The 8,494-nt window shown below is 47.4% G+C and overlaps 1 long non-coding RNA gene across 2 annotated transcripts; it reads left to right on the top strand.

Annotated features, from left to right (window-relative positions):
- Positions 1-3,024: 3,024 nt before the first annotated feature.
- Positions 3,025-7,152, top strand: LOC102243915. 2 transcript variants are annotated; one of them, XR_313462.2, is made up of 4 exons: positions 3,025-3,753; positions 3,873-3,946; positions 4,486-4,642; positions 6,033-7,152. It is a non-coding gene; the product is annotated as an uncharacterized LOC102243915 (long non-coding RNA). The 2 variants fall into 2 exon arrangements; XR_001361656.1 differs by lacking the exon at positions 6,033-7,152 and adding an exon at positions 5,551-5,781.
- Positions 7,153-8,494: the final 1,342 nt, after the last annotated feature.

The raw sequence follows: 8,494 nt of genomic DNA, 5'->3' as shown, positions 1-8,494 counted from the left end.
TAGTCTCCTTCCCCGCATCCAAGCAGAGTGGGGACCCTGATGCCGCCGTCCACCCGACAGGGCCTGGAACCTCCTCGCCCCACATTTACCGAGTGCGTTGGGCCCGGCTAGCCGTTTTTTTCAAGTGCGATTCCTCTGACGTTAGCTTATGCATTAGCGTGATCGATTTTCATCTTGAGCCATTAAATCAGCTTTATAGCTTCCCGAGGACGTGGGCAAGCCCCAACTTAGAAGATGAAAGGAAAAGCCCTCCCGTCCCGAAGTCCAGTAATGGGAGCGGGGTGTTGGGGCAGTTGCTTTACGATCCGGAGGGAGGCATTCATTGCCGGAACGTTGCTCCTCTGGAGGAAGGCAGGGTGCCACTCCCGTCCACGCTTCCTAAAGATGTTTGTTTAACCCTAGTAGACCAAAAAAAAAAAAAAAATCCGATATTTATTTATTCATTTATTTATTTATGTGACTTTTGGAAAAGTCCTCACCCCATATTGCACATGTGCAGATTGTCTTCTCGGGAAATAACAATAAGGGCCCACATCTGGTGCGAAGCTAGACCCTGAGAAATTTACCGTCAAGGGTTTAATAAGCTCTGGGGCAGACTCAGGTCTCAGCGTCCCCTTTCCGGGTCAGGTAGCATTTTTTCCCGCTGCCCTCCCCCCCCTCCCCCGTTTTTTACTTATGCATTTAATTTCCCAGAAGCCGCTTTTGTCAGGGGGCTTGTGTGCGTCGCGATGCGGACACAACAAAAGCCCAAAATTATTCGCCCGACATCTTGCCAAGTCTTGTTAGTGAGAATTAACCAGCGAGCGGGAACCCTGCAGGACTCGCTGGCGGCGCGGAGCCTTACACTCCAGGTCCAAGTGGAAGCCCGACCCCGGCATCGAAGGACGGCACCCTTCCAGTTTCTCCCACCCCTGACTGGCCTTCCGCCCCACCTTTGTTCCCCTCATGATCTCTCACCTCTGGCCCCGGGGCCACCCCGCCACTCCCCTACCCGGCTCTCAGGGGGCCTCCACTTCCGACGCCTGTGGCCCGCGCTCCTCTCCCCCTGCGCCACGAATCTCCCGACACCCCGGGAACCTTCCCTTGACCTACGGCTACAAACTGGCTCAGCAGGGCACTGCACTGATCCTGTCTCTATTTAGAATTTAGTATTTTGTTCAACATACTTTTGGGGCATTAATTTTAATCGCTTCAGAAAGCATTGCATTAGGATACGTATTTTGACCACTGACTTTTTGGTGCCCTTAACTTCTGCGCCCGAGGCGCGTCGCTCACGCCGGGCACTGTGTGAGGTGAGCGGTCCAAGGCTCTCCGGGCTTGGCCTCTCGGGGATGGAGGGGGTCGTTCTCCCTCCCGAGGACAAAGGGGGCCACTGTCGGTCTCTCTTAGACCGCGGTGGCTGCGAGGCTCCGTCTAAAAGCCTCGCTCTACCTGGTACCCTGGGAGCGCGCCTCTCTACGGAGTCCCCCCTGCCCCGACCATCCAGGGATCCTCTGGCCCCGGCCGGGCCCTCTCCCCGCGCAAGGGAACACCGACGCCTTCCCGCGGGCTGGCACAGAACGTCTGGTGCCAGAGCCGCTCAGTCGCAGGCAGGTCAGGCCAATTTCGCACGTGTCGCCGAAGCTGGGGGGACGTCCCCGGGCCGCACTGGCCGCGCGCTTCCAGCCTTTGTCTCCCCTGCGCTGGGGTGGCCCCCCCGCCGGACCGGCCCCCGCTCAGAGCTCACGTGGCAAGTAAATAAGTCAAATCCGGGGGGTGGGGGGCAGGATGCTCACGGAACAAAGGCTTGCTTTCTGCACCTGACAGTAATCCGCGGTGGCGAAACCTGTAAATCCCGCGGGAGATTCGCAGGGAAGGGGGTGTGGGAGGGCGCGTGCGAGTGATTGTGTGTCCACGTGTGCGTGCCCGCGCCTGCACGCCCGCGCCCGGGGCGGGGGGGGAGGGAGGGGGGTTCAGCTTCGGACTGAAAGGATTTAAGCCGAGAGTCCCTGTAATAAGGACGCGAATGCCTGATTTTGGAAAGAGACTACTTAAAAAACAAAAAACAAAAAAAAACCCTCTCTCCTCAACTCAGGAATTTTCTGTCAGTTGTGTGCGTTTCAGTAAATGAGATTTAAATTTTGCGTTTATCCGGATCCTTTTTAAGCACCCTGGATCATTTTTTTTTTAATTTTTGGTATTGTAAATGTGTGGGCCTTTGGGAACACAGTTAAATGAATACAATGTGGGGACTGCTCTATACCTACCGAACACAGAGAGGATAAAACGTCTCAATTAGTATGCGGGCTGGGGGTGGGGCGCTTAATCGGTGGACACAGGAACTTGTGAAACAGCTTGACAATAAGATCTTGGAGAAAACAAAGGCATTTGGAAGGAAAACATTGTTTGAATGTCATTTCAAAGTTAATTTAATTAACGAAGGCATATCTGCTGGAGTTGGAATGGGATTGCCCAAGGAGAGATATTTTATTTATATTTAGCAATAAACCTCCGGGTGGAAAATGCTTTAGAAATTTACTGTGACATGTGAATCCAACTTCTTTTTCATCAGACAGTCCTTGGAGCACCTGATGAGTCACCGTCAGGCCTGGTGAAACCTATGTTCTTGTTTAAGAACATTTCTTACCAATTAGGAAGTTGTGTGATCTGGGAATTTAAAGCCCAGAGGACGCTCCCCAGGGAGGACTATGGCTTCTATTCTGGTTTTAATGCCAACCTCTGACTCACTGCCCTGTCCCAAAGTGCCTGAATGAAACTTGCCTGAAAAATCATTATTGAATTAATGAAGGTGACAAAGGTAAGAGAGGTCCTGTGGGTTCCTCATGTCTGGTCTGTTGCCAACACGGTGTGATCTGAGCAGGAGAGCCCCCTGTCAACCCCAAGCCAAGCTTCAGCAGCCTTCCCCCCTCCCTCCCCCAGCCAGGCGCACTCAAATGCCACAACACAAAGCACAGGCTCAAACTCCTCTCTCTTTCTGTCCCTCCTGTGCTCACGGAGAGCAAAGCAAATGCCACAACACAAAGCACAGGCTCAAACTCCTCTTTCTGTCCCTCCTGTGCTCACGGAGAGCAAAATTGGTGGTTTTTATTTATCTGTTTAGTCAAGCAAGCGGTAATGTCCCACGCCAGTTCTTCAGCTTTTCAAAATCAAATCTTGGAAACAAATGCTTTTCCAAATAGAAGATAAAAAATGGACCCAGCAGTTTTGTTGTTGTTAATCACTCTAGCTGTGCATACTTTCCTGGTTATCCAACAAACATGTTAAATTCAATGGGGGGAAGAAATTGGTCTATGCCCTCAAATAGTTTATAATCTAGTTGGTCTTGTCCGGGTGTGATTGTCACGGTATGTTATGGGAGGCAGGATCTAATAAATGTCCTTGGGGAAGAACAAACAAAATGTGAGGGGAATTCAGTCAAGAAAAAAATTGAACGATGTTGTGGGATTAGGGAAATGAAAGAAAAATTCCATTGTGCATAAAATGCATCTCATCTACTTACATGTTATCCTGGATTTTTTTTTAGGGTACTTTTTTTTTTTAACTTTTATCCCACCTCTGATATTCATTCTGCCCTTGTGCCTTATATCTTTTCCTTTCATTTGTTAGCTTCTTTCTTCCCCAGTGGTTTTGCCTGCTAAAAATAGATGAACAATTGGTCTGAAGCTGCAAGGGAGCCAAGATGATGCAAAGGCTGTAGAAAATCTATGCCATGGACCATGAGCTGTGAGCTGACCTAGATGCAAGATGACCGAGGTGTGGGCCCAATTCTATAACTTTCATTGTCTCCTTAAGCAGGTCAACTGTTCTCTACCTTAATTTTACCATTTGTCAAGCTAGAAAAAAAAATAATGTAATTATTTTGTTTTTTTCAGGACAACAAAATGTCTAAATCATTGTTCCAAGGACACGGCAATAAACATATTTTCCAAATGTGTTGGAGTATGAGGTCAGAAAAGAATTTTGGACTTGTGAACTTATTAAATAAAAATTCTCATTGAGAAGTAAACATTAAATCACATTGTTCATGCATATTCCAGAACTGTTATTGAAAGCAATGAAACAACCCAAAATTAAGATGATCAAAGAAAATCTTGGGCTTTGGGGCATTATTTCTTCATTGATGAAACCGTAAAACAAATGTATAGGAAGCCCCTGTGGTGCTGCCTGCCTGCTACCCCAGCCCCAGGTCATCATTATCCACTGTTGTCTACTCCTGCACACAGTCCTTCCTGCCTAACAAGTGTGAGGAGAGTATGACCTGAGCCTTTCAGATGTTTCAGCTGTTCTTCACCTCCACATCTTAGTCTCAGAGAGCTCTTCTTGTGTGATGGTTGGTTAATTCTCATCGTAACTGTAGGGAAGGAAAATAATCTTTCTCTATCCCCTTAGGTTTGTACCTGGGACCTGCAAATTAAATTCACAAAGACAAGTTAACAGGAGGAAAAACAAACAATGTTAATTGATGTTAATTTTTTTTTTTTACAGGTGCACAGGGACTTCACAGAAAAGAAATGAAAACCCAAAGAAGTAGTTAGACCCGGGGGCTTACACGCCATTTTAACAAAGGACAATAAATTGTCAAGAAGTGACTAGACAAGAGAAAGGGGCTTTGGGCTTCTTGGAGCTGATAAATTATGGGAAGGTGAGTAGGAAATAAATGGGGAAAACTAATGGTAGATAAGGGCTATTTAGTAAGGTTATTTGTGCAGGCTCATCTTGGTTCCATCACTGCCTCTGGTGATAAAGGTTGTTCTCTTCCTGGTGGTGCAGAAGGAGACACCTGCACACGGGCAGTTACGGCCTGCTTTTAGGCAGATGGGAAGGGTGGCGGAGAGCTCTTTTTATGTCTGCTTTTTCCAATTGCCTTTAGTTCAAAATAACCCATATGCCAGAATGGCATATTCTGATTCTCGTTACAGCCATATCACAGCTTGACCAGGTGGTCGGCAGTGCAAAAAGAGGTGTCAGAATTTCAACTAGAACTTTGCTTGAATGAGGAGCAGGTCCCATTCCACCAACAGTGGCTATAAACTAGTCCTTTAGAAACCCGAGAGTCCTTACTTCTGGATGTTCTGGTAGACAGAAGGAAGGGGCCCAGAACCAACAACTCCTAAATAGTCATCTCCAACTATTTTAGCAAAAACCCCAAGGCCTTTGACACCGCGTGAGACTGATCAATTCACTTCAGTTAAAGAATGGTTTTCTAAAGTCAGGATCTGAACAGCCTCTCCCAGCTGGATGGAATACTCAGATTACCAGCGTCAGAAGGAACAGGAATTAGCATAACAATCCACACGATTTATTCTCGGAGGGGAATACCTAGGGTCCTCTTTAAGCAGTGGTTAATTACATCCTGCTATTTATCCCATGTATTAGGGCTTAACTAATTAGCACCCCGCCAACTCTATTTTTAATCTATTTCTCTCCCCACCCCCACTCCAACCCTAACTCCCAGTGCCCTGTGTCCTTTATGCCACAGTCTTGAACCTCCCCACCAAGTAACTAGGTGACGAGGTCTGTCCTCTAGGCCACCAATGCCCTTTTTTTCAGGGCCCCTTTGGATGCCACCCTGAGTCTGAGCCGCGTCCTCTCCAGACCTGGGTGTCATTTGGTGCAATGAAAACGGACACATGCTTTGGGGCTGACGAATGTGGTTTTCAATGTGGGCTCTGCCATCTAGCAGCTGGGAACTTTGGCTAAGTTCTGACCTCCACTTTCCACATCTTTTCAATGGGAATGTTACTAACCCCTAGACCAGTGATCGGCAAACTCATTAGTCAACAGAGCCAAATATCAACAGTACAACGATTGAAATTTCTTTTGAGAGCCAAATTTTTTAAACTTAAACTATATAGGTAGGTACATTGTTATTAACTTAATTAGGGTACTCCTAAGCTGGCCTTTGCTAAAAACGTCCTCGATCTGATTGAGGTACGTTCGCTGAGGTCGACCCCTTCCAACTCTCCCATCCACACTCGTCTTGTATACTTGTATAATTCACATTATAACCCCTGTTCATATTATCTGCCTAGCAACACGGTAAGATCTGCTCTTGGATCTTGACAAAACTTCTACAGTCCTCAGGCCAGAGTCGAGCACAGAAAGCTTGGAACGGAGATCTGTTAATTTATTGATTGTTCTGACTGTGCTCAGAAGAAACACCACAAGCCCTCCCATCTCTCCACCCTGCACGCCCCAGCCTCTGTTCCATCTGTGCTCTTCACGTTGTTGCAAACACTACCTGCTCTACCACACTACCACTGCTGCCGGCTCCTCTGGCCACCGTTTCCTGCTCCTTTTATGTGGTTTTGATGTTTGCTGCTGGTACCCAGGGCTGCAGCTACCTTCTTTGGAGAGACCCATCCAGAGCCTCAGCCTCTGACTAGTCTGCCCCCCACCCCCACAACTGCCCCGAGGCGTCCTCTGCTCCGTGCACAGTCCAGGAGCACCAGGCGCTTTCCAGCCCTGTCCCAAACCCGCAGATCTCATCTCCTCATGTTCTTTGCGGGGAACTTCTGACCAAACTAACTGCTTCCGCCCAACTGAAACTCACAAGGGCGGTCACACTGAAAGGCCCTGATGTGTCTAGATGACTATTCAGAACAGAACCCAAGCGAAGGGGTACACTTCCTGGCCTGAGGCATAAACACCGCATATATTTTTCCCTTTCGGAGGGCTATTTTTCACGCTTGAAATGAAGTGTGGTCAGAATGTATTCTCGTCTAGAATCTTAGGTCAGTCAGGCAGAGGTTTGTCCTTCTCGTGTTTTATACATGTGCATAAAAATAGAGTAAACAACGCCTGCTGTTCAATACATATTTTACACATATGTCAGAGATGCAATTCTAGAGCAGACTGCTTTGGGGGTGTTTGTGGTTGGTTTAAGGGTCATGAAAAACACAGAAGAAATCGTTTCTAAAAATGATCAGGATTTCCATTTGGAAGTTATCAAGTTTGAAGAATAATAAACCACAGAATGCTAAAAATGTAGGGTGTTTTTTTTTTTGGTCTTATTTATGAGGACTCCTGTTTTTGTGACTTTTTTCCAATGGACAGAAGAATTAAGAGAAATGTTGGAGACGGGTTAAACCTCACCTGTGGGACAGCTCTGGTAAAGGCCCTTTCCTGAATGGGATTCCCCAAGGCCTTGAACTGCAGAGATGTGTGGTGTGTGTGTGTGTGTGTGTGTGTGTGTGTGTGTGTGTGTTACATACATAAATGCATGTACACATATACATGCATACACATACACATACATCTGTGTATAACATTTATACACAGCCATATCACAGCTTGACCAGGTGGTCGGCAGTGCAAAAAGAGGTGTCAGAATTTCAACTAGAACTTTGCTTGAATGAGGAGCAGGTCCCATTCCACCAACAGTGGCTATAAACTAGTCCTTTAGAAACCCGAGAGTCCTTACTTCTGGATGTTCTGATAGAAGGAAGGGGCCCAGAACCAACAATTCCTAAATAGTCATCTCTATTTTAGCAAAAACCCCAAGGCCTTGTTCTTGAAACATCTATTTCCACCATCCCCCTCTATACTTGGCTCATTTTTGTAAACCCACTTTATTCCTCTCCCAGCCCTTGCAATTCAAAGGGGCTTTCTCTCCCTCCCCCACACTCTCTTTGGTTGAAGTGTTAACTCATCTTCACTTGTGACAGGATGTATTCAAATTAAATGTTCAAAAAATTCAGAGACTGATTTTCTTCCACCTCCAGTCTGGGTTTTCTTGCCGTCAATGCATCATCAGTTCCTTATCAGTTTGGAAGGGCGGCAGCAGTGATGATTGACAGGCGGGAATGGGGAGGACCAGGGAGCGCCCGGGAGTGAGGCATCTTTCGTTTCCCTGTGATCATTACAGAAGAAAAGCAGTTGCTCAAATTAGGTCACAGGGGAAGTGCCTGGCCCCCCACCCAGCCAGTGCCTGAAGGTCAGCTGTGCCTGCAGTCAGGGAGGTCAGCATCTGTCCACCTGACACCCTCCTGCACTCTTACAGGTCCTGCTTTGAGGGGAGGCGGAGGTGGTGGTTGCCATGATCATCACAACGGAAAGATAGTTGACAAAGACATATGTCATGTGCTGAGTTTTGTAGCCAAAGTATACGGTTAGTTAAGAGGTTCTGTGGACACCAGCAATTGCTCAGCCTCCCTGCCAGCCTCCTGGATGGGGCTCCACTCTGAAGATAACTCAGTGTGAAATTCCTGCAGAAAGTCTAGAAAACAAAGGCCGTGAATGGGGACTGGTCTTAGTTTGCTCAGGCTGCCATGGCAAAGGATCATAGACTGAGTGGATGAAACAACAGAAATGTCTTGTCTCACAGTTCTGGAGGCCAGAGTCTGAGATCAATGGGTTGGCAAGAGTGCTTTCTCCTGAGGCCTCTCTCCTTGGTTTGTAGATTGTGGCCTTCTCTCTGTGTCCTCAATGCCCTTCTTCTCTTCTGTGTCCTAATTTCCTCAGGGCACCAGTCATATTGGATTAGGGCCCACCC

The sequence above is a fragment of the Myotis brandtii genome, unplaced genomic scaffold, assembly GCF_000412655.1.
Source record: "Myotis brandtii unplaced genomic scaffold, ASM41265v1 scaffold185, whole genome shotgun sequence".
Taxonomy (NCBI): Eukaryota; Metazoa; Chordata; class Mammalia; order Chiroptera; family Vespertilionidae; genus Myotis; species Myotis brandtii.
Note: the sequence above shows the minus strand (reverse complement) of the source record. Positions and strands in the feature narration are given on the sequence as shown.